This window comes from Grammomys surdaster, unplaced genomic scaffold (genome assembly GCF_004785775.1).
Source record: "Grammomys surdaster isolate TR1022 unplaced genomic scaffold, NIH_TR_1.0 125996, whole genome shotgun sequence".
Taxonomy (NCBI): Eukaryota; Metazoa; Chordata; class Mammalia; order Rodentia; family Muridae; genus Grammomys; species Grammomys surdaster.
This window is the reverse complement of record NW_021620812.1, coordinates 1,994,489-2,019,641: the sequence shown is the minus strand read 5'-3', so window position 1 is coordinate 2,019,641 and position 25,153 is coordinate 1,994,489. Positions and strand designations below refer to the sequence as shown.

Genomic DNA, 25,153 nt, shown 5'->3' with positions numbered 1-25,153 from the left:
TTTTTTTTTTTTTTTTTTTTTTTTTTTTTTTTTTTTTTTTTATGGCTATATATTTATATGTCTGTGTGAGAATTTTCCCAGTTGGGTAGGAGCGTCTGACCTCTGACTGCATCAGAATTCTCATAACGCCACAAGCAAACCCGAGCTGGCCCTCCCTTTCTACTCGGAACTGCAGTTAACATAAATCTCAGCATAAATCTGTCAAGAGAGACTTTCCCGTTGGAGAAACTAAGCCCGAGTGCTCAAAGGTGGTAGAAAGAAATGTCAGAAAAAGAGAATTTGAAACATTGTTCCTCCCCCATAAATCCAGATAAGTCACTAGATTTTAGGGGAAAAGAAACAGCTGAGTGCACAGTGATTTGGTGTGAATTCTAAGTGTGTAAGCTTAGTAAGTTCTGTGTCACAGAGAGGACTATAAGTGTTCTTGAACTCAGCAAGCATATCAGGCCTTGGGAACTGCCTAACACAAAGAGAATGTCTTCCTGTTGCCGCCTCCAAACCTGATAAACCTGCAGCGTAGCCACTCCCACCCCTCCTTCCCGTCCCTTCCCTTTCTTCTGCTAGACAATTTCCTGTAAGAATGCATTCTTTCAGTTTCAAAGCATCTTTGCAGCTCCTGTTATGAGGTCTTGGGGACACATAGATGGATTCCTGCTGTCTGAGAAACCCAGTCTCAACACAGTCCAAACTAACTTTCAGCTCCCGACTGGATGGTTGTGGACGCCATTCTCAGGGGCCCTGAGTTTGGTTTCTCTCCTTCGCCTTAGCCTGCCGCTAGCAGATCTTTACCCTCCGCCTCCTCAGCGCTTACGTCTCTTCCCCAAGCACTGCTTCTACTTCTTTGATTGTTGAATGTAAAAAATAAAATAAATTTCACTTAAGATTTTTATCAGGCAGGCTTTTACCTTTGAAAGAATAAACATCACACTTAAACATCCTAGTGCGATTGTGTTCGTTCCCTGGGGACCTGGTAATAGAAAGCCTACATTTCAAGTCTAATGGAGACTTTCAATTACTGGGTTTAAGATCAAAGGTACAGGTGTAAACATAGCCCAAACTGTTATATAAATATTTGAGACTGAAAAATACTTCTATTGCATAAATTCCAGATAAGTGAAGTATATAAATTACAAAGCTAAACTAAGAATGTATTCAAAAGGTTAATTTGATTTTATTTTAGTATGTTTTTTTAAAAAAGTTTTAGTCTTATTTGTGTGTGTGTGTGTATGTGTGTGTATGTATGTGTGTGTGTATGTGTGTGTATGTATGTGTGTATGTATATATGTGTGTGTATATGTGTGTGTATGTGTGTGTATGTATGTGTGTTATGTGTGTGTATATGTGTGTGTATGTGTGTGTATGTATGTGTGTTATGTGTGTGTTATGTGTGTATGTGTGTATGTGTGTGTATGTATGTGTGTTATGTGTGTGTATGTGTGTGTATGTATGTGTATATGTGTGTGTGTATTATGTGTGTATGTGTTATGTGTGTGTATGTGTGTGTGTGCATATTCATGCAGAGGCCAGAGGAGGACATCCTATCCCCTAGAGCTTGCGTTGCAGGCAGTTGTGAGCCACCCTAACTGGGTTCTGGGAACCAGAGTCTGGTTCTCTGATCAGCAAGGGCTTTTCATAACTGAGCCATCTCTCCAGCCTCATTTAGTCCTTTTTTTTTTTTTTTTTTTGGATATAGGGTCTTGACTGTGTATCCTAGGGTGGCCTAGGAGTGCCAGGATTACTGGTATATGCCACCACAACTGGCTTAGAAAGGCTCCTGTGTTGTGTGTGTGGCATATTTACCAGCTGTGGGACCATTGTTTCTGGGCTGTACTTTATCCTGCTCAATGGTAGCATTACCCATTAGGGTTGTTATTAGGAATGACATAGAGAAAGAAAGGGAAGCAGACACTGATAAGATTGCCGACCACATACACCTCATTCATGGCCTTGCTGTGACCAGCATTCCTATTTACCCGACAGCGCCCGGGGAAGGGTACAGTCCATTGATGCTATCGGAAAAGACATTGGGTTTCATCCTCACCAATCAGCCTTCCTCTTTTCATGGGGCTCAGAACTGGGGGTCCTCTTGGCACCAATCATAACAGACTAGTGTTTTAAAAACAGTAACCTTAGCCGGGCAGTGGTGGCACACGCATTTAATCCCAGCACTTGGGAGGCAGAGGCAGGTGGATTTCTGAGTTCGAGGCCAGCCTGGTCTACAGAGTGAGTTCCAGGACAGCCAGGACTACACAGGGAAACCCTGTCTCGAAAAACCAACCCCCCCCCAAAAAAAAAAACCAAACCATTGTTTTCGTTGCATTATTCCATCTTCTGAGGAAACCAAGTGCACCCTCTCAGGTTTAGGAACAATGTGAAGTTGTATAGGAGACTTAGATACTGCAGAAGTTCCCCACATCTCTCAAAATCGGATTAGAGTGGGTTTGATCTCCCGGTGTCTGGAAAGATATATCCTGCTCCTTTTTGTTTGGGGTCATTATGCTCTAATTTCTCATGTTCTGCTTTACTTTTAGATAAACCCAGGGTCGTCCGGAAGTTCAGCCTCCTATCTATCTCCCATAACATTTTTAATAACTATACATGGAACTGTTTGACCGGTTAATGGTCCCCGTGAGACCTTCTGCCTTCTTGCTTTCTCTGCTCCTCCTTTTGTCTCCTCAGAGCCTTTCAAAGCCCAAGCTCGTCTCAAAATCCCTTCCACTGCTTCTGTGCGCCTGAGAGCACGCTCCTTCCCATTGTGCATGTGTATTTGAGGCTCCAGTCGCCTCCACTGCGCATGTTCTGCTGAGGAGTAGCTTTCTCTCACTGCGCATGTTCTGCCGAGGAGTAGCTTTCTCTCCTGACGGCTTCTCCCACAGGCGTGTGGCCCACCGCTTGCCTGGCTCCCTCAGTCTACCTGACATTCTTTGCTCCTCATTGAAGTCTTTGTGTCAAAGGGTGGTAGATGTGTTGGGGAGGTCATTGCAGAATTCCCGTACGTGGTTTGCAGTGTGTGGGTTTTGAAGGTCAAATTGTAGAATAGCTAGTGGCCACCTGGCTTCAGACCCTAAGATACTGATTATTACTTCCACAAAATGTCATTAAATCAATGAATCTACCTTTTCATATTTTGATGCTTTTATCTCTTAGTTAACAAAAGCTTAACGGTTTTTCCCACCAAGAAAAATAACTTGTACATTTATTTATTTATTTAGAATCTATCTCTACTGAAATATTAAGCATATATATTTCCTGTTATATTTTAGGCCTCAGTCAACAAATCTGAGATATTTAATATTTCATAGACATTGATCTTTTCTGCTCTTGGCTTTGACCGTTCTACAATGAGTCACGCTGATCAGACCCCGAGTTTTTTCTTACGGGCCTCTTACAGCGTCAATGTGGGGACATTATGGACACTCAATCTTCCCTCCCCACTTCCTGCCTCTTATCACCGCCACTTACTAATGGGTTTGACGTTGCAAAGACAACTGCCCATTTCCCTCTTGCTGGATTGTACAAGAGAAAACTCTGATGTGCCGGTTTAGAAGTTAATGGAGATTCTTCACAAAACAGGATTTTGTCATAAAGACGCCTCGGAGATTGCAATCCTTTCTAATCAGCAAGTTAAGACAAGCCTGAGGGATAAATCTCCTGCCATAATCGGCAGTACTTGGAACCAAGTGTGTAGCGTTATTTATACTTTCTTCATGATCACTGAATTCTCTTACAAAATTCGCCTTCTCTCTCAAGAAAACCCTATATATTTCCTGATAGTGGACTCTACGCCAAAGAGTGTATTGTAGTGAACATGGGTGTGTGTAGGGTTCATGTCTGCAGGTCTTGGATTTTGGACATAAGATTCTAAGTTTCAAAGAATCCTTACTGAACACCTACTATGGACATGTAAGAAACTCTCATTGCCTTTGTTTTTTTTTTTTTTTTGTTTTGTTTTGTTTTGTTTTTCGAGACAGGGTTTCTCCGTGTAGTTCTGGCTGTCCTGGAACTCACTCTGTAGACCAGGCTGGCCTCGAACTCAGAAATCCGCCTGCCTCTGCCTCCCAAGTGCTGGGATTAAAGGCGTGTGCCACCACCGCCCGGCTCTCATTGCCTTTGGAACTATAAGAAAGGAACAGAAATACTCCTGGTCCTCACAGAACTTAGAGTTTAGAGACCAGATGAGACCAGTGAGTCAGAAAATAACCATGCTAAAAACCTGAGAATGCAGTGTCCAAGTTCTCCATCTCGGGCATTAGCCAGTGGGCCAGGCTGCTGTGCCTGCAGCAGGTAGGCAAGCAGCTCCAGCATGCGCTGCGGGCCGCCTACGCAGGGGTGGAGGTGGATGAACTGGGCCACGTGCAGATACCCACCCATGCTAAGAATAGGCCCAGCAGCATTTCATGGGATAGATTTGATCCAGGGAAAGTCTACACCATGATCCTCACAGACCCAGATGCTCCCAGCAAGAAGGACTGCAAATTCAGGGAGTGGCGCCATTTTTTTTTTTTTTTTGTGGTCAACATAAAGGGCAATGGCATTAACAGTGGCACAGTCCTTTCAGATTACATGAGGTCTGGGCCTCCCAGTGGTACAGGCCTCTAACGCTACATCTGGCTGGTGTATGAGCAGGACAAGCCACATAATGGTAACAAGCCCATCCTCAGCAAAAGGTCTGGAGATCATCGCTGCAACTTTGAGGTGGCGGCCTTCTGCAAGAAGTATCACCTGGAAGCTCAGGTGGCGGGCACGTGTTACGAGGAAGAGTAGAATGACTCCGTGCTCAGGCTGTAAGAGCAGCTGTCTGGGAAGTAGAGGCGCTGTGGAGGCCAGCAGTCCCGGGACCCCCCCCCCCCCACACACACACAAAGTAATGTCAAGCTGTACAAAGCATATCGTTTCTCACCTCGACCTTCTGACCCTGTCATAGGGAGTTCTCAGCTGTGCTAGGATAGAGGATTAGGGTATCTTCCCGCTGCCCATCATTACAATTCTGGATAGTCACATCCCAGTCGATGTTTGAATTTAGACTCCATCTGGGGAGGTGTCTGGCATTCTGATGAAGTCGTTCTATTGTTGATTTAAGAAGAACAATCCCGAAAAAGAAAACATTCTTCCAGGATCAGGTCCACGGAGGAGAGTCAGGGCTAGTGTTGTCTGTAAGTGGGCCAAGGAGAGTTGGTCCAGGACCAGGCATAGTGGCGTCTTTTGAGCTGTGTTTTTAGGGTCCTGTCTCCTGATTGAGACAAACCAAGGCTCCCATCCCAGCTGAATCCTGACCGTCTAGGTCAGGTGGCTGCACAGCCAGTGTAGATGTCCTGTAGCTCTAAAGAACAGTTCTGCTGCGTGTATGGCCGTGGAGAGAGACCCTGCTAAGCCTGATGCTTCTCAGTGGGATGAGAGAAAGTCACTGGAGTTACTGGGTGTGTTAATCCTGTCTGGTCAATGTCAGATACAAAGAAAAGGCATTATAAAAAGCAAGCAAGCTGAGAACAGGAATGTTTCTGGATGTTTTCAGTGTGATTATAGAATGAACAAACTCCGGTGGAACCAGAGGGGCTTCCTGGGTAAAATCTTAGGTCTATCAAACAGTAGTCAACAAGGGGACAGGAAACAATTCACAGCAGAAGACAGGGTGTTGGCTAGATAAAGCCTTAGATAAAGCCTTGAAATAAAATGGAGACCTTCGAACTTCCCTGTTTTCAAAGTTATCTCGATTGCCACAGGTCCGCTGCAGCCCTGTTCAGATTTCATAGTCTTCGATTTAAATTGCTACATGAAGCCCTATTTGGAGGAGGAGCTCAAGGCGAGGAAATAAGAGCTCACAGAATGGAGTTGTCGATCGGAAGAGTGACCAAGGAGTCCTCTGGAAACTGGCCTTGTCGACGAGTCAGAGTTTCTGCGGAGACAGCTGGGGGTGGACTGACAGGATCTTGTGTAGAAGTATAAAGAAGGCCTGCCATTGGCTGTTACTTCTGTGAATTTGTAACAGGCTGGCCGATGGTAGAACTGGAAAGAACAGTGTGGACAGAGGATAGACTCAGGTGACGTGGAGCTGAGAAGACAGGGAGAGAGAGTGACATCTAGCCTTTGTTGCTTTCAACACCTATAAATTAGAGACCATCAGAGATAGTGGTTGCTACCCCACTCTCTAGAGCTTGTACACCTTTCTCTTTTAGTGTCATCAATCTTAGAGCTGAATAGGGAAGGGGACTGTAGAATGTGGTCCCGATTTACTCAGGCAGACAGAACAAAACCTACTTCATCTCCAACTGGTCTTTTAGAATTACTTTTCTTGGGGCTGGAGAGATGGCTCAGTGGTTAACAGTACTGACTGTACTTCCAGAGGTCCTGAGTTCAAATCCCAGCAACCACATGGTGGCTCACAACCATCTGTAATGAGATCTGATGCCCTCTTCTGCTGTGTCTGAAGACAGCTTCATATATAATAAATAAATCTTTAAAAAAAAAAAAGAATTACTTTTCTTACTCACAGAGACGTCAAATCCTGTTGGTCCTACATTTCTGACGTCCATGAATCAAACCCTGTTTCTTCTTTGCTATTGCCCTTCCTTAGTTCAAGTATTTATACTTTTATGTCTGGATTACTTTAATTGCTATTAACTTGCAACTCCAGGGGCTATCCTTTACAGTGAGCCTCTACAGTAGGATGGTCCATTCTTAGCATCCTCCCAACTCCCCCACTCAGTGACTTCAAATGTCCTGCACAAAAGAAAAATGAGCATGTCTTTCTTTTCCCTCTCGACCTCTGGGCTTTGTGGCAATGTTCAAATTCCTTAGCACAACACGCAGTCTAGCAATGCTTAGAAGATGTGTCCAAAAATAAAAACAAAAATGTAGTTGGAATTCTGCCTTAGCCACTTAAAAAAAAAAAAGTGTATGTTCCTGGACAAGCCAGTTAATGTAACTAGGTTTCTATTTTTTAAATTGTAAAATGGAAGGATAATAATATTCCTTTCCTCAACCATTCTGGTTATAATTTAATGAGATATAAGGCACTAGCATATGCTAACTTTGCAACAACTGATTTATTGAAATATTATTATTTCCTTTATACTGCAGTCTCCTTCCAATTTGCATCTCCTTTTACTGATGTTTCTGTAAACTGAACAGCTTATTCTTTGTGTTGGGTCCCATCCTGTCTCTCCCCGTGACTAGAAAATGCTGTCTCCATTTCTCCCTCTCCCCTGGAAGAGTGCCCAAACTCCCCAGTCTTGATGATACCATAATAAATTCTATTGCTAGCTACCTAGTCTCCCCCACAAATGTACCCAGTATTACCCAGGTTCTCCATAGAAACAGAACAAACGGGTTATATACAAACATACACAGATATATCAGGGAAATTTACTATGAACATGGATTCACGTGACTGTGGATTGCCCTCAGTCCACACCCCACAGTGGACAGCAGTTGTCTGTCTGGGTCTGGCTTACTTTGCTTGGTAAGGTTCTCTCCGGTTCTCTCTGATGGCAGCTCCATTTGATAGAGAAGGCAACGGATTGCTATTAAATGTTTTTCTCATGAATTTCAGATTTCCATGCCTTCAATATGTTATAAATAATGTATATATGTAACAAAAATTTCATATTTCTGTATTAATAATCATTCAGTTTTTAGAAATTAAGATTAAAATTTAGTAGTAATAGATATTAAGGCTAAGCATTTTCATGGGCTGTCCACACTAACCTGCCCTAGAATTCTGTCTCTTTTTCAAGGAAGTTTTTTGTTTTTTGTTTTTTGCATTAAGTACAAGCTTGGATAAATATGGAAATGATTGCCTTTAACATCATGCATGCCATTAAGTATGTGACTCTGACTCCTGCCCTGTGGGCCATAATTCTGAGGTGACAGAGAGTGACCTAAGTATTTTTTTCATTTTATAAATGAATAAGAATAGATGAAAATCTTTTTAGAGAAATGGACAAGGGTGGTTATCAAAGAAGTCAGAAAAGAAGAAATAAAAATAATCAGGGAGTGTATGAGAGTGCATAGCATGTGGAAAACACTTTGACCTTGCTAGTACAGAATTCCAACTGAACCAAGAATGAGGTATCATCTGACCCGGTCAGCCCAGCGGAGTGTGAAGAAATGGGAGCCCCCTCCACTGCTGTAGGGAATGGAGATCTGTGTACCATCTGCTAACTGATAATGTGGATGAAAAGGCTCAGAGCTTCCCTGTGCTCTGACTCTGTCCCACTTCTAAAAACTTGTTTTAAGGGAATACCAGGCCAACTACAGAAGTGTAAGTGAAGGGAGATTCGCTCGGCCTTGCTGACACTGGCAGCGTGAGCCCCCATTTCTCTGACACCCTACTCATTTCTGTGGGGGAGGTGCTGTCCCCTGTGGCATCTGTGCCCTCACTCAGTCCTCTTAGGGTACAAGAAATAACTTGTTGAGTTTCAGGGCAGGTCTTAGCCTCTACTACTGCCTGCCTCCAGAGTCCGCGCTCTCTGGGCTGCCCGCTAAGACGGTTTTTAGAGGAAGACAACCCTTCTCTGGGAAGGTGTGGTCTGCAGCTCCGACGCCTGTGCCTGTGGGGGATGGATCTCTTTTTAATTCCAGGTTAAGAAGAGATAATGACGGAAGCAAAGGAGCAGTTATGTCAAGAGGCAAGGGAGAATGTGGACACACAGCCTCAGGAAGGGGAGGGGCAGGCAGCCCCTGGTTCGTCAGAGCTCAGCGTGGGTGGATGGAGAGCGACAATGAGTCTGGAAAGAGCATCTGGCTTTGCAGAACCGACTGAGGGAGCGAAGACGGGAGCGGGCGACTGTGAGGGGCATCTCCTGCAGCTTTCTGCATCAAGAAGATGGCTATACGGTTGAAATGGAGACGGAGGTGTGAGTGGCTTCAAGAGATTCTGAGGAGCAAAATCTCAGGAGTTAGAGACGATCTGGACAAAAGGGATGAGATAATGGTTTCACTAATTCTTTTTTAACCAATCGGGTAGGTGTGCTAGTAAGATACGTAAGAAACTAATACACAATAGATAGATATATAAGAAAGATAGCTGATGTGGTTTGCACAATCTAAAGTATTAACAAGATTCCCTGTGAAGAAGAGGGTTTTGCAGATGAGCGGCAAACTGCACACATATGTAGACACTACATTGGTCACTATAGATGAAGAGTTATTTTTATATTTCAGAGTACAGCACCACTTTAGAAGTCATGCGAGACACCAACTGACTAGGACTTAAGTGGGCTCACAGAGATCAGGGAGCCTGTATGGGTCTGACCTAGGTCCTTCTGTGGGGCAGTGGACCATGCCAGAGAACTTGGTAAGGTCAAGCAGATTCAGAAACCCCGGGACCCTCATACCTGAGTATGGTAGGTGTTTCATCTACTCTAGACCAGATTTCTGTGCTGGAATATGTGACCATGACACCCGATGGAGAGGATGATGACAATCCATATGCAGATGAGCTGACCCTAACATCTCAGGGCAAGCCAACAGGAAGCATCTTCTCTTAGACTTCAACTCATCCCAAAATGCATATAAGGCCCTGTCTACCAGGTATAAAAAATATGTCATCTTGTCAGAGACCATCTGATAGGGTCTGCCATATAGAAATGTAACACTCTGGGCAAGAGATATTCTCCCCTGGAGCTTTTGCTGCTGGAAACTTTCCGCCAGGTGTCTGACTGGAGCAGTAGCAGCTGCTGAAAAGCCCTGGCAGGCAGCTCACCTAGGTCTCCCTGCCCCCAACCCCTAGCCCCTCCTGCTCGCATAGTGTCCTGCCATGGAAGATCAACTCCCTCTCCTCTTTGGAAAACACAACTCTTTGGCCGCTCTGGCTGGGCCAGAGCCCTACAGGTCTCTGCAGACAGCATCTGGTACACAGATAGGCAGTCCTCTGCATAAATGTTACCATCATGTAGCTTGTGTTCTTGTAGGATTTCTAACAGTGGGAGCTGGGGCTATCTCTGACCCTTTTGCCTGCTTTGGGACCCCCTTTTCTCCCACTTGATGGCCTCATCCAGCCTCGATGTGAGAATATGTTCCTGGTTTTATTGTAGCTTGTTATGCCTTATTTGGTTGATGTCCGTGGAAGGCCCGATCTTTTTTGAGGGGAGGTAAAAAAGGGGTGGGTCTAAGGGAAAGGAAAGATGGGTTGGCGGAGATGGGGGCAGAGGAAGGAGGCAAACTGCAATTGGGATGTAACATAGGACAGAAGAATAAATCAAAAGGAAAAAAAAGGAGTCAGCCGGGCGGTGGTGGCGCACGCCTTTAATCCCAGCACTTGGGAGGCAGAGGCAGGCGGATTTCTGAGTTCGAGGCCAGCCTGGTCTACAGAGTGAGTTCAAGGACAGCCAGGGCTACACAGAGAAACCCTGTCTCGAGTTAAAAAGAAAAGGAGTCACGTGAGCATTAAAGTCAGTTGTCATTTGCAGATGCTTAAGGACTAATTCAATGATGTGAGATATTTAGGTAGGGAAGTGAAGTGCAGTGGGGATTGACTGATAGAAAACCCAGGCAGGGCTTCTAGAAAGGAAAGGTCTGCTGAGCACCAGCCCTGAGCTGGTGGAGAAGGTGTGTTTTGGGAGGGACCGTGTTTGATACAGAGTTTTCTTGGTGAAGAGTTTATGGGTTTTGGTTCACGTAGCCAATTAAAAACATCTTAGATTTATTTTATAATTATGATTTTTTTTTTGCCTGCATGAATGTATGTGTACCATGTGTGTGTCTGTTGGGTTCCCTGGAACTGGTTATGAATGGCTGTGAGCTGCCATGTACATGCTGAGCATTGAACTGAAGTCTTCTGTAAGAGCTGCAGATGCTCAATGCCCTGAGCCATCTTTCCAGCCTCCATATAGCAAATAATTTTGAGCTACTCTTAACTTGAAACACTGTCCAGTTTTGGAAAATTGATGATGAATGAAATAGCTAGTCTCAGATAAAAGGACAGAGTAAATAAATTCACTAGGGAGTATGTCCTTGTTAAAACCAGCCAGCATGCTCTAGGCAAAGAGATGAGCGTACTCAGAGAGTCGAGTGGTGGTTGGCTTTATGTTAATAGCTAGAGAAGGTCTCTCCAGCGAAGAATGCCCTTGGGTTAGGACCTGAAGGGTGAGCAGGCACCCAGGCATCTTTTGGGGAGAATGGAGCACACAGAGTGATCACCACAGGAAACAATTGGAGTGTGTGGTGAACTGTGACACCGGAATGTTTGAGTGGGGCTTTACTCATGGCTGGCAGTGGATCAAGGCAGTCATGGAGGGTACCTGGAGGAGAGGAGGCCAATCAGAGTCACCTTGATGAAAAAACCCAGATTTGCATGTGAGAACACTGGCTCTTTCTTACACATCATTCCCTGCAAGCCGTGTGAATTTGGTCCCCACTCTTATCTGTCCTGTGATCAAGGAAACAGTCTGATACTTTCTCTTAGGCAAACATTAGAAAGTTACCTGCAGGTGGAAATGCCCTCTGTCATTAGTCTTGCTCAGTCATCTGGCTGTAGAACATTTTGTGTTGCACCCGCATTTGCATGCTGGTCACTTCTGGCTTAGGTTACTTAATATTCCCAACTAATGGGATAGTTTGTGTGCTTGAAAAGGCGGGAAAAACAGTTACAACTTTGTAATTAACTTCAGCTCTTGGGGAGTGTTCTTTCTGTTTTAGTAGCCTTGCTCAAAGCTGTTTCAGAGATTGTTACTCAAGATGGACTTTCACCCCTAATTATTGTGTATCTTTCTACGAATCTTTAAAACATTGCACTGTCATTTGAGTAGAATTTTGACACTTGGCATAGCTATGTCTTAATGGTCATTAAATTCCTTTGGTTGGGCATTAACTCCATCCCCCAAACTGTGTCCTTTTCTTTCTCTGTATTGTAGTTATATTTATGTACAGAAAGCTTAAGTGTACATTTTTAACCCAGTTTAAGTGGCGAGTTCTTTAGCCTTTGCCTTTTCTAGCTTTGCAATGCGAGCCATAGACTTAGGATCCAGGACGTTGCCTCCCCAGTGGTGGCGAATCTCGTCATGTCTGTCATTATAATTGGTCCTAATAGCTTCCACCAGCTTAGCCAGAGCACCCTTGTCTTCCGAGTTAACCTGTGTGAAGGCAACAGTGGTGCATGTCTTCCTGTGGACCAGGCGCCCCAGCCTGGCCTTCCCCTTGGCAGTAGGGCACACCCATCTTTCTGCACAGGGCAGGCAGGAAAACCACCAGCTCAATGGGATCTACATCATGGGCAGTGACCACAGGATGAGCCTTCTTGTTCTCCACCAAGGTGGTGACTGTATTGACTCCTGCTCAGAGGACAGGTGGTCTATTAGCTGGGATGTCCCCTTTGCCAGCAGCTTTCTTCTCAGCACGGGCCAGTAGCCTTTGCTTCTTCTCTTGCTTTGTCTCTGGCCTGTACTTGTGGGCAAGCTTAAGCAGCTGAGTAGCTGTTTGCCTGTCGAGGGCCTGGGTGAGCTGGTTAATGGCAGGAGGTACTCTGAGCTGCTTATAGAGGATGGCTTTTTGCCACTGCAGCCTGATGTAGCGGGGCCATTTAACAAAGCGAATCAAGTTAGATCACTTTTGGGCTGAATGTCCTGCCCAATGCTGAAGTTCTTGAGCCCTTTCTTTCCTTCTTTCCTTCTTTCCTTCTTTCCCTCTTTCCTCCCTCCCTCCCTCCCTCCCTCCCTCCCTCCCTCCCTCCCTCCCTTCTTTCTTTCTTTCTTTCTTTCTTTCTTTCCTTCCTTCTTTCCCCCCTGAGACAAGGTTTCTCTGTATAGCCCTGGCTGTCCTGGAATTCACTCTGTAGGCCAGGCTGGCCTCGAACTCAGAAATCCGCCTGCCTCTGCCTCTGCCTCCCAAGTGCTGGGATTAAAGGCGTGTGCCACCACTGCCCGGCTTCTTGGGCCTTTTCTCAGACAAAGGATTGACCACCTTTTTGGCCTCCTGTTTCTTGACAATGGCAGGGGCTGTGGCCAGGGCCACCTTCTTCCCCTTGGCCTTCTTTCCTTTGGGCATTTTGCTCAGCTGGAGGAGAGAGTGTATCCTTTTCATTCTTGGTGACTTCTATGTGGATGTTTCCCCTAGAGGTGCTTTTTAGTAGACTGTATTTAGAGGCCACTGTGGTACAGTTCGTGTTGTTTACCTGGCTGTTTGGTTAGTTGTTTCAGTTTCCAGTCTTAAGCTCTTCTTATTTGTAAAATGGAGAGAATAAACTCTTTTTTTTTTTTTAAAGAGATACCCATGAACATACAAGAAGCCTACAGAACTTATAAAGGCAAGTAACTGTTTTTTTTTTTAGATTTATTTATTTATTTTATGTATATGAGTACACCATTGCTGTCTTCAGACACACCAGATGAGGGCATCAGACCTCATTACAGATGGTTGTAAGCCACCATGTGGTTGCCGGGAATTGAACTCAGGACCTCTGGAAGAGCAATCGGTGCTCTTAACCACTGAGCCATATCTCCAGGCCCGAGAATAAACTCTTAATCATAGAGTTTCAGGACTAAGTGAGAAGATACAGAGAGCACAGCCCTTGCTCAGAGATGTTTCACTGTGAGTGTAGACTTCGGCGGCTCATGTAGAGCCCTGAGGATTGATTGTCCTTCTGATAGAAGACACTGGTTTTTCTTTTATCTAGTCATACCCCTTTATGGTTAAGGACACATTTATCTCTCACTTTGGGTTAGAAGAAAGGGAATCTGGGTAGAACCAGGTCAGCTCTGGCTAGGGAAGAAGTAGCCGAAGTCTTTATGTGAAGGCTTGGCAGCTGGACTGAGAAGCCCAGGCAAGTCTTTAAGCAAAAGGCTTCCACCTTGAAGAAGAAAGTGTGGCTTAAAGCTAAATTATGAAACATAACCCAGAGCTGTAGACAAACCAACCAACCAACCAACCAACCAACCAACGAACAAGCAAGAGAGCAAGCAACCAGGGTGTTTATCTAAAACATGTCTGTGTACCAAGTGATGATTTAGCTGAGGTCACCACAGAGAGGAATAGAGCTTACATGAGCAGAGGGAGCTTTGTAGTCACAGTGCAGTCTGGAAAGTTCCATCATGGTGGGGTCAAGGAAGGAAAGGGCACAGTGATTTGAAAGAGAGAAGAGGGAATAGGAGACAAAATAACCATCCCCGAGGCAAGACCAAAGAAGGTTGACCACCAGCAACATACAGGAAGGTAAACTATGGGCCAAGTGTTGAAGAATGGGCTCTGACACACTCTTGCTTTCTGCCCTTAGAGGAAAAGGAGCCAAACAAGTGACGTAACAAGGCTGGCGCTGACCGTCCCCGTGGGATGCTCTTGGAGGACCAGATGCTGCTCAAAGGTTGGAGGACTGCTATGCCATTTATCAGGAACAAACGTTGGCTTGCCTTCACTGGCTTCAGCAGATTTAAAAAAAAAAAACCATGGTAGTACTCACCCTACGCACATGTTATGTAACTTCTGTAGGATATACTGAGAGCATGGTCAAAGTTAACCTGCAGAGTCAAGAAAATATCTACTGACTTTCCAGGCTGAAGAGACCACAGTGAACCATAGACTTTTTACTTGAGGATTTCCTGTCTACTTCAACAGTTTTGGTTCTTGGCTATTCTAATTTTTTTAACTGGAATTCTCATCAAATATCATTTTGGTAGTTGATGGAGAACAGCTTCTAGATACAGCACAGTCCTTTATTTTGGCCCTGTTCAGCAACGTTTGGCTGAACAAATATAGTGTGGCTGTATCTTCTGGCTGTGGATGTAGACGGGGATATACCTCCTTCGGGGGTGGAGCTGTCCTTGGTGCAGTTCTGATTAATGTCATTCTATCACGTTATTTTCTTTTTTCTTTTTTTGGAAATGCACTCTCAGAAGACCTATCATTGTGAATTTCTGGGCAGAGACACAGCCAAGAGGAAAATAACATTTACCATCTTCTGCCATAGCCAAAGTTTCTCAAGTTGATTTCCCAGTAAGGACTCACTTGAGAATAGGCAGTAACTAACTTGTGTTTTTTTTGCTTTGGTGATTTTGGAATTAATGCATTCCACTTTTTTCAAGTGTCATAATTCCAGGAAGGTGATGATTTGCACAGGAAATACGCAAAATAAATGTTAAAAATGAGCGGCAGCCAAAGGCATTTATTTTAACCTTGCTCTAGCTTTTCTGAGGCCAGCAGGGCCAGGGTTAAAGTTATAGTAGGGAGATTGGAGTAAGCAAAGAGACTCTGGGATAGTGTCATGCCTCCCACTGTCTGCTGTTCATTGGTTCTTATCTACACAACCTGTCATTAGAGTTCTCGAAGCAAGACAGGTCTTCCAAATTATTCCATGAATTGAATTAGTGTTAATTTTTATACCTCATCTACTGTCTTAAAAAATCTGTAATTATTTTCCCCTGCTTTATTTTGTTTTTGTTTTTGTTTTTGTTTTTTTTCAAGACAGGGTTTCTCTGTGTAGTCCTGGCTGTCCTGGAACTCACTCTGTTGACCAGGCTGGCCTCGAACTCAGAAATCCGCCTGCCTCTGCCTCCTAAGTGCTAAGACTAAAGGCGTAGGCCACCACTGCCCGGCCTATTTTCCCCTTCTTAGAACAGGTGGAAACTCTAGAGAAGGGCAAATTGAAATGCTTCTAGAAATTAGTAAACTGTTAATTAAATTTCCCTTTGCTTAGGGGAAATCAGAGCGTGGCAATGTTTCAGAATGCATTAAGGCCCCAGTGCTTGCCTAATTAACTGTGAGTGTTACTCAAGTAAATCAGCAAAGCTAACACAAACTCTGCGGCCTAGCAAATATAGAGACTGCACTGGACAAAAGCAAATATTCAGAAAAGTTGGTATCTTTCAGGGGCCTAAGGATGTTTCCTGAAAGTATTTGTAGGAGTAAACTGTTTCTTCTTCCTTTGTCTAGGGTTTCCTATATATTTTGATGACTGTGAGATAGTATTTTCTTCAATATATTGATTGTTTTAGAGTCAAATAATCTCTGGAATTTCTACGTTAACTAAGATGGTAATTAGTTTGAATTTTCATGTACATATTTCTATTCTTTTTATTCCACCCAGGATTTCAAATAAGAGATAACCTATCTGTATTTAAACACTACCACACTTTCTCATGAGTGGTTTTTCAATGGAAAGACCACGGACTTTAGACTGATATATATTGGACTCCTGTCTGTTTTGATAAAATGCACACACACTAAACATCTCCTGATTTATAAATGTGGAAAAGAGAGTTTAACAAATACGCTTGAGAGTTTAATATATTCAAAGGCCTTCTTAATAAGTAATAATTATTTTTCTTAGGCAAACATTTAAACTAATAATGAATTTTAGTACTGAGGCTTAGTATCAGTAAGTGCAGGAATAATTAGCATGAAGAATTAAGATTCTGTGACATTGAGTGTAGAGTGGTTTTTTTAAGACTTTTAATAAGTTGTGTAATTTATTAAATACGTTTATTCTCAGGCTTTCTAATTATATATTCAAAGCATACCAACATTATAAGAATGGTGTTAATTGGGGGCTGGAGAGATGGCTCAGCGGTTAAGAGCACTGACTGCTCTTCCAGAGGTCCTGAGTTCAAATCCCAGCAACCACATGGTGGCTCACAACCACCCATAACGAGATTCGATGCCCTCTTCTGGTGTATCTGAAGACAGCTACAGTGTACTCATAAATAAAATAAATAAACAAATCTTTAAAAAAAAAAAAAAAAAAAAAAAAAAAAAAAAAAAAAAAAAAAAAAAAGAATGGTGTTAATTTATGTAAGTATTTTAACAAGCTGTCTGGAGCACCATATAGCATGATTTTACAGATCATCAACTACCATAACCATGTACATTGAAAGTGTTATTGGTACAACAAAAGTTGTTTTTTTTAATAATTTATTTATTTTTTTCAAATTGTAATTTATACTCATTCACACAGGGGTTATAAACACAAAAAGGCAGGACGTGGGGAAGGGGATGACACTGGAGCGTGGGTGTTCAGGGGGAATACAGATATTTTTCAGAACAGGGTATCGGCTGGGTGAGGGTTCAGGGGATAGGTCACTATGACCCTGCCTGTGATTCACTTGTCCTTATCTAAGTTGGTATTATCTGCCAAGGCTACCTATTTACAAGGTCTATGACTACTCAGGCTGGTAAATTTCCACAAAAGCTGCCTGTTTACAATAGCTTATAGCCATCTGTTTCAGTGTTTATCCACAGAGACTCAAGACTTGGTGTTAGTATACATGTATGACAGGCCTATTGCTGATTTTAGGCCTATGGCTGATTTTAGGCCTTCGGTGTGTAAGCAGGGATGCCCCTGACATCTCCTCCCTTCTCTAAGTATAGACAGGCTGTGTCGAATCTAATCTTGTGAAGGCAGGGATAGAGGTTTGACCTCCAGTAATTGAAGGGGACCTTGTAATGGCTCCAGTCCCCCTGTTGTTGTCCAGTGAGGCATGAGGGCCATACCCATCCCAATGTCTTTTTCCTGGAGAGGGGATACTTTTGACATCAACCCCTATGCAGTCAGGCTTGACCCTCAGGGAACCCAGAGAGATATTTTTAACTTTTATTAATATTCACTTGCAGTGCTTAGCCTTGCAGCCTAAGCAAGAATTCAGGTCGTCTGTCAGAGGGGGTTCTGGGTGGCCCCTCTCTGCCTGGTCTAGGGGTGGAAGTACCCTCTTTTAGGTTGGGTGGAGATGGGTTTTGGGAACACCCTGTATAAAGTAACAACCTCATCTTGAGTCTCGTGGTCCTCCATAGCTAACTTATGATAATGTATCTGAGTAGGTTTTGCTACCAAATTATTTATCTGTTGTATCACAGAGTTAGTCAGCCTATTTGAGGTCCAGGGACCAGAAGAAATAAGCCAAAAGAACCCAAATAATGGTCCCAAGATGAGAGGAGGTAGAGTTGACAACCCTGGAGAGGTTGAGAACCAATTCTTGTAGCAGCACTCATCTTTCTCTTTCTCTCTCTGTCTTTTCTCAGGGCCTTCTCTGACCTTTTTCATGCTCTCTTTAACCCTCCCTGTCTTGTCTATGTAAAGGCAACATTCTTCTTTAAGGGCTGTACACAGTCAAGAGCTATACACAGCCTTTTCTATTATAATAGAGTAAATCAAGTCCAATAAGGATCTTTGCAATTTTTGGAGGTCTCTTCAGACAGCGAAACGAGGGATTTCTTCAGATTAGTGATGTCAATCTCTAGCTGTTTGATGTTCTTGTCAATGGCCCTTTGAAGGTCTGAGTAGTAAAAGTTCAGAGGCCAGCATCTGGATTAGAACTTCTAACAACAGACATCACGGGTGATTCATTTTTACCTGGAAAGGAAAGAGAAGGGAATTCTCAGGGAGATTTCTCTTCCCTGGATGTAAATTGTTATTCATTTTATTTATGGTTGGGCCTGGCTTTGTGGGGGTATCTATTTATTTCATTAATCTTTTTGGTAGCCAATTAGCTGTGCCTTCTGTGGTATCAAACATGCATATCAGTCCTCAGCCCCATAAGGGAATTGGGTCTCGGCTATTCCATTTAAGGGTAAGAGGGTCCTTCCCCATGTCTGTGGCATAGTTTTTATTGGTCTTGGTGATGCCAGAGGCAGTCAGCAGCAGATTTGCCATGAGCTTTGAATTTTAGAGAGTTAAAGGTGAACAAGGCATGATGAAGAGAATTTCAGGGGGACTCCTTCTGGGGGAGTACCATTTCTCCTCTTTTGTTTTTAAAGCCAATTTTTCAGGGTTCTTGTAAAATCAGGGCAGAAGTACCAACAGTTGCTCCTTCCACACTCAGAGAGTCATGCGAACATTATTTAAGGAAATATAAATCTATATTAATAATCTCTTTATATCAAAGGACTGTTATAGCACAGCCAACAACTAATCAGACTATATAATATATCGATTAATAATAGCTTCTTCTACTTTTTGTGAGATTACTTCTCTTTTGTCAATTAATTGTTGAGAGAAATTAGGATTTACATTCTCTTGTAATATTCTCTTGAATATTAAACAGAGACTTAAATTCTTTTGTGGAGAGCTTAAAATAAGATCTTAGCCAGTTAGCATCTCTTAGAAACTTTTGAAAATAATATGAATTAAGTAAACACAGTCTCTCTCTTTTTTTCAGACCTCTTATTTTTTTTTATTGGATATTTTACGTATTTAACTTTCAATGTTATCTCCTTTCCCATTCTCCCCCAAAATTCCTTATCCCATACCCACTCCTCCTATTTTTATGAGGATGTGCTCCAAACAACCTCCCAGTCCCATCTCCTGTGGGGCAGTGGGCTATGAGAAAAGGCCTGTTTTGTGCCCAATTATATGGTCTATTTTGGAGAAGGTACCATGAGGTGCTGAGAAAAAGGTATATTCTTTTGCTTTAGGATGAAATGTTCTATAGATATCTGTTAGGTCCATTTGGTTCATAACTTCTGTTAGTTTCACTGTATCTCTGTTTAGTTTCTGTTTCTATGATCTATCCATTGCTGAGAGTGGGGTGTTGAAGTTTCTCAGTATTATTGTGTGAGATGCATTGTGTGCTTTGAACTTTAGTAAGGTTTCTTTTATGAAGGTTGGTGCTCTTGAATTTGGCGCATAGATATTCAGAATTGAGAGTCATGTTGGTTGACTTTTCCTTTGACAAGTATGAAATGACCTTCCTTATCCTTTTTGATAACTTTCAGTTGAAAGTAGATTTTATTCGATATTGGAATGGCTACTCCAGCTTGTTTCTTAGGGCCATTTGCTTGAAAAATTGTTTTCCAACCTTTTACTCTAAGGTAGTGTCTGTCTTTATGGCTGAGGTGGGTTTCCTGTATGCAGCAAAAAACTGGGTCCTGTTTGTGTATCCAGTTCGTTAGCCTATGCCTTTTTATTGGGGAATTGAGTCCACTGATGTAAAGAGATATTAAGGAGAGGGTGTTGTTGCTTCCTGTCATTTTTGCTAATAGTGGAGGCATTGTTTATGTGGTTATCTTCTTTTGGGTTTGTTGGAAGGGGATTATTTTCTTGCTCTTGCTAGGGTATTGTTGCCCTCTTTGTATTGGAGCTTTCCTGCTATTATCCTTTGTAGTGCTGGGTTTGTGGAAAGATACTGTGTAACTTTGATTTTGTTGTGGAATATCTTGGTTTCTCCATCTATGGTAATTGAGAGTTTTGTTGGGCATAGTAGCCTGGGCTGGCAATTATGTTCTCTTAGGGTCTGTATGACATCTGTCCAGGATCTTCTGGCTTTTATAGTATCTGGTGAGAAGTCAGGTGTAATTCTGATAGGTTTGCCTTTATATGTTACTTGGCCTTTTTCCCTTACTGCTTTTAAAATTCTTTTTTTTTGTGCATTTTGTGTTTTGACTATTATGTGACAGAAGGTATTTCTTTTCTGATCTAGTCTATTTGGCATTCTGTAGGCTTCTTGTATGATTATGGGATTATGGTTATTCTCATTCCTTAGGTTAGGGAAGTTTTCTTCTATAATTTTGTTTAAGATATTTATTGGCCCTTTAAGTTGGGAATCTTCACTCTCTTCTATACCTATTATCCTTAGGTTTGGTCTTCTCATTGTATCCTGGATTTCCTGGATGTTTTGTGTTAATAACTTTTTGCATTTTGTGTTTTCTTTGACAGTTGTGTCAATATTTTCTATGGTATCTTCTGCACCTGAGATTCTTTCTTCTATCTCTTGTATTCTGTTGGTGATACTTGTGTCTATGACTCCTGATTTCTTTCTTAGGTTTTCTATCTCCAGGGTAGACTCCCTTTGTGATTTCTTTATTGTTTCTACTTCCATTTTTATGTCCTGGATGGTTTTGTTCAATTCCTTCACCTGTTTGTTTGTGTTTTCTTGTAATTCTTTAAGGGATTTTTGTGTTTCCTCTTTAAGGATTTCTACCTGTTTACCTGTGTTCTCAAATTTTTTGAGAGTGTTGTTTATGTCCTTCTTAAAGTCCTCTATCATCATTATTAGAAGTGATTTTAGATCTGGTTCTTGTTTTCCTGGTGATATGGGGAGTTCAGGACTTTCTAATGTGGGAGAACTAGGTTCTGATGATGGCAAGTACCTTGGGTTGCTGGTGCTTGTGTTCTTGCGCTTGCCTTTCGCCATCTGGATCACCTTTGTGCTATCTGTGCTGTCTCTGACTGGAGCCTGTCTTTCCTATTATCTAGGTTATGTCAGAACTGTTTGGGATGGGTTTTGCTGCTGGGGTTAGGGCTGAGGCTCAAGATGGCTCAGTGCTCAGGTGGAGACCAGGAGGAACCCTCACTCCGGGACAGGAGTGAGTTCTTGGGTCCCAGTTACTCCCTGTTTGGGGCAGGTGTTGCAGCCTCCTTGCCTAGGATACTGCTTGGGTTAGAGCTCCTGGGAGCCCCACTTCCTCTGGGTTCTGTGAGGTTGGATGCAGAGCTGTCTCCTGGGATCTGCTGAGTGCTCGGGCCCAGACTGGAAGGAACCCTCGCTCCGGGCCAGGAGTGAATTCCTCAGTCCCAGTGGGTCCCAGTTATCCCCTGTTCGTGTGTGTGTGGGGGTGTTACTGTCTCCTTACCTGAGATGCTGCCCGAGTTAAAGTTCCTGGGAGGCCCTCTTCCTCTGGGTTTTGTGAAGTTAAGTACAGAGCTGCCGCCTGAGATCTGCTCTGTGCTCGGGCCCAGACCAGAAGTCCTCCAGTGTAGAGTGTTAATGATACAACTTTGTTGCCTGAGACTTATTTTGAGTACAGTCACAAAGGATGTGATAGTACAGGTGTACCTCAATATTCTGTTTTACCTGAGGGGAAAGTGTTATTGACCACAGAATCTCTACTGTATGCTAACTGCCCTGTGAGCGCTCAAGGCTTCCTCTTGTCTCTCTTCCTTTCTCATGATGGGAATTTGAGGGTTAAAGACATACACTGTTGCATCCTATGTGGGTTCTGGGGATCCATATTGGGGTCCTCATGCTTTACAGCAAGCACTTTACGCACAGAACCATGCATCCAGCCCTCAGCTTTCGATGATGATCGAGACTTTACTCAATTCTTCCAAAATGACAGTGATGTCACGTGATGGCTCTGTCCTCAGCTCCTCTGCAGACTCATCACCACAAAGGAAAACTATCCCTCAAACAAAACCTCTGGTGGTTTGATCAAGTTGCTAAGTCTGTATATTTATCCCACATAAAAGCATAGAAAAGACTATTTGTACTTTTAAGGTACAAATACTTACAAATACTCCTAGTATCGGAGTATTAAAGTTCTGCCATATGTCTGCTTCCCAGTCTCTTCTCATTGTCTTCAGATGTTTGTAATGACAGAGTCTGCACACTTTGTGTTTGAATCATTGTTTCTACAAAATGCTTCCCGGGATCTGTAGCAGTGGTCCGTGTCCCTGTCTGCCCTGTCCTCCCCCGCACTTTCTGTTCATGCTATTTACTTCTGGGCCTCCAAACTCTTTGCTCTTTCTTCTCCACCAGGAAGCTTCTGAGAGTTTTACGTGACTGAGTTTCTGTTTAAAATAGTCCATCTAGTCCTATTAAGAAGTCCATATACAGAAACACATGGTTTTAGGGTGTAGAAAACTGGCTTAGAAGTTAATTCTGCGAGGACTTTTAAATCAAAGGAGTAATTTAGAGAGTAACATTGACTCTGTGTATTGCTTTATTTCCTTTAGGCCATAGCTTTGTCTGGCAGGTGTTTCTCAGTTACACAGTGAAGCAAATTTGTCAATAAGAAGGCATCAGACATCAGTATCATGAGATTTCTTTTGGCACGGCATGAGAATTTCATGGAAAAACGAACACTGTTAGATTCCATCTATTTAGCCATTTCAGCTACACTCAGAAGCAGACTTGTCAGTCAGAAGACATCAGGCATCAGTGACATGAGACTTCTTTTGACATGGGGTGGAAATTTCATAGGAAAAAAACAACAACACTGTTGTGTCTGTTCATTCACTCATCCATCCGTCTACCCAGCCACCTTGAAAATTCTTACCGAGCACTAATTAAATGCCCAACACTATGGTAGACACTAGGAGAGAGTGGTACACACTATTGGTTCTTTTGGCTCTTAAAATCTGGAGGCAAGGGACTAAGTAATAGGAGATGTGAGACAGTTCGGTGCTTGTTGGCAAAGCACTGATTGCTGTCACATAGTTGAGGGGTGTTCAATCTAGTTTCAGTGTTTACAGTGTTCACATCCAAATATCCCACATAAGCCACTCCAATACCCATTTAGGGAGCACTGCAGAGATCATTCTTATTTATAGATGAGGAATTTGTTTTTGAAGGACCAGAGAACTAAGTTCCCGTAGACTGAGCACGTCTATTGTGATCTCTGCTGTTCCCCACTGCAGCGGACAGCTGGAGGTCTGAGGCTCGTGGCTCCTCTGCTTCTGCTTCCAGGCTTTGTGGTGCCATCATCTCAAGATTCCAACTCCCACTTACATCAATGAACCGGTGCTTAGCACTACCCAAAGGCCTGGGAGCCAAGAGGATGCTCTGGTTTGCATCACGCTAAGAGCTCTTTAGCTTTAGCTGGTGTCTTAGGCTTTCCATTGCTGGGAAGAGACACCATGACCTAGGCAACTCTTATAAAAGGATAACATTTAATTGGGGTTGGCTTATAGGTTTAGAGGTTCAGTCCATTTTCATCAAGAGGGGAAGCATGGCAGCATCCAGGCAGGTTCTGGAGAAGGAGCTGAGAGTCCTACATCTTGTTCCTGAAGGGAACCAGAAGATTGGCTTCCAGGCAGCTATGAAGAGGGTCTCAAAGCCCACCCCCACAGTGACACACACTCCCTCCAACAAGGCCATATCTACTCCAACAAGGTCACACTTCATAATAGTGCCACTCCTTATTGGGCAAGCATATTCAAACCACCACAGCTGGTGATCTTAACCTCTACAATTAGGAAAGGCACTTGGTGTTCTTACAAGTTGACAAAGAAACCACAGGCACTCAGGCATGAAGTCTAACTTGAATGAACATGGTGAGGCAGTCTGCTCAGTTGTCTGTTTTCCTGCTGTATGAAGTAGAAATCAGATTATTCAAAGATAAAACAACCTATATACCACAGAACCCAATAAGTAAGGCTTAGGGAATATTGTGGAAGAGATGGTGGAAAGAGTGGAAGAGCCAGAGGACCAGAATGTCTGCTCCCTTTTGCTATATATGACAGGGAAGCTGCACCCCAAAGTCTCAACAAGATAGTCACCTAAACTGTCAACTGGTGTTGCTTAGTACAATGGCAACACCAGTTGACATGCCAATATGGACAGGAGAATTCTTATGGAGCCCCACCTATAGATGGAAAACTATAGGCAATTAATGACTTCTGAGAGAGGGACAATTAGTCTTCCCCAGGGATGAGCCCTGTAATGGGTGATCCAATGTCAAATAGTGAGCCCTAAAAACACAAACACCTAATGTCACTAAGTGCACCGAGTAGGTTGTGTTTATATTAATTCATATATACATAATGATAATAAAGAGAAAGAGGCTACGAATCTGAGAGGAAATGGGGAGAAGTTGGAGGGAGGAGAGGGAGGTGAATGACATGAAAGAAATACAGCACACATATATGAAATTTAAAACAGAAATTATATATACATATAATAATTTATGTATATAATACACATACACACACACACACACACACACGCACGCACACAGTAGGAACCTTAGGGACTCCTGGGTACTTTAAAGACTTCTGGATGGCTCATCTGAGAAGCCAGATCTCATAGCTAGAGTCCTGAAGCAATCGGTTATGCAAAGAAGCTGGCTTTTTGTTATTCCTTGAAAAGGCTCTGGTAGGAAGTCTCATTTACAAGAAAATGAAATATGGGCACATGTCTGCTGTCCGATAGTGGCTTGGAAAGCCCATCTTTAAAAACGGTGGAGATGTTCAGAACAGGAATCAAGACAGGACAAATTCCAAGGGAAATAAACAGAGCAGAGAGACTTAGGATTGGGAAAGGTTTGGCAGAGCAGTTGCAGCAATGGCAGCACTGTCTACACCCACTTCTACCCTCTTCAACGAGGCTGGCTCACTGATTGCTGTCTGTCTACTCCTCACCCGTGTTTCATTTGCATTGATGCAAAATAGGCTTTCCAGTGTTCCCTCAGCAAGTTAATAAGTGGATGCAAGCCTCAACCAGTGGCAGAGGGATTCATTCATTCAGTGACAGGGGGATTCATCCAGGGGCAGGGGGATTCATCCAGGGGCAGGGGG

General features: G+C 43.2%; 1 pseudogene; it reads left to right on the top strand.

Moving 5' to 3' along the window:
* The first annotated feature begins 1,844 nt into the window (after nucleotides 1–1,844).
* On the top strand, nucleotides 1,845–4,809 carry LOC114609937 (annotated as a pseudogene).
* The last annotated feature ends 20,344 nt before the right edge of the window (nucleotides 4,810–25,153 follow it).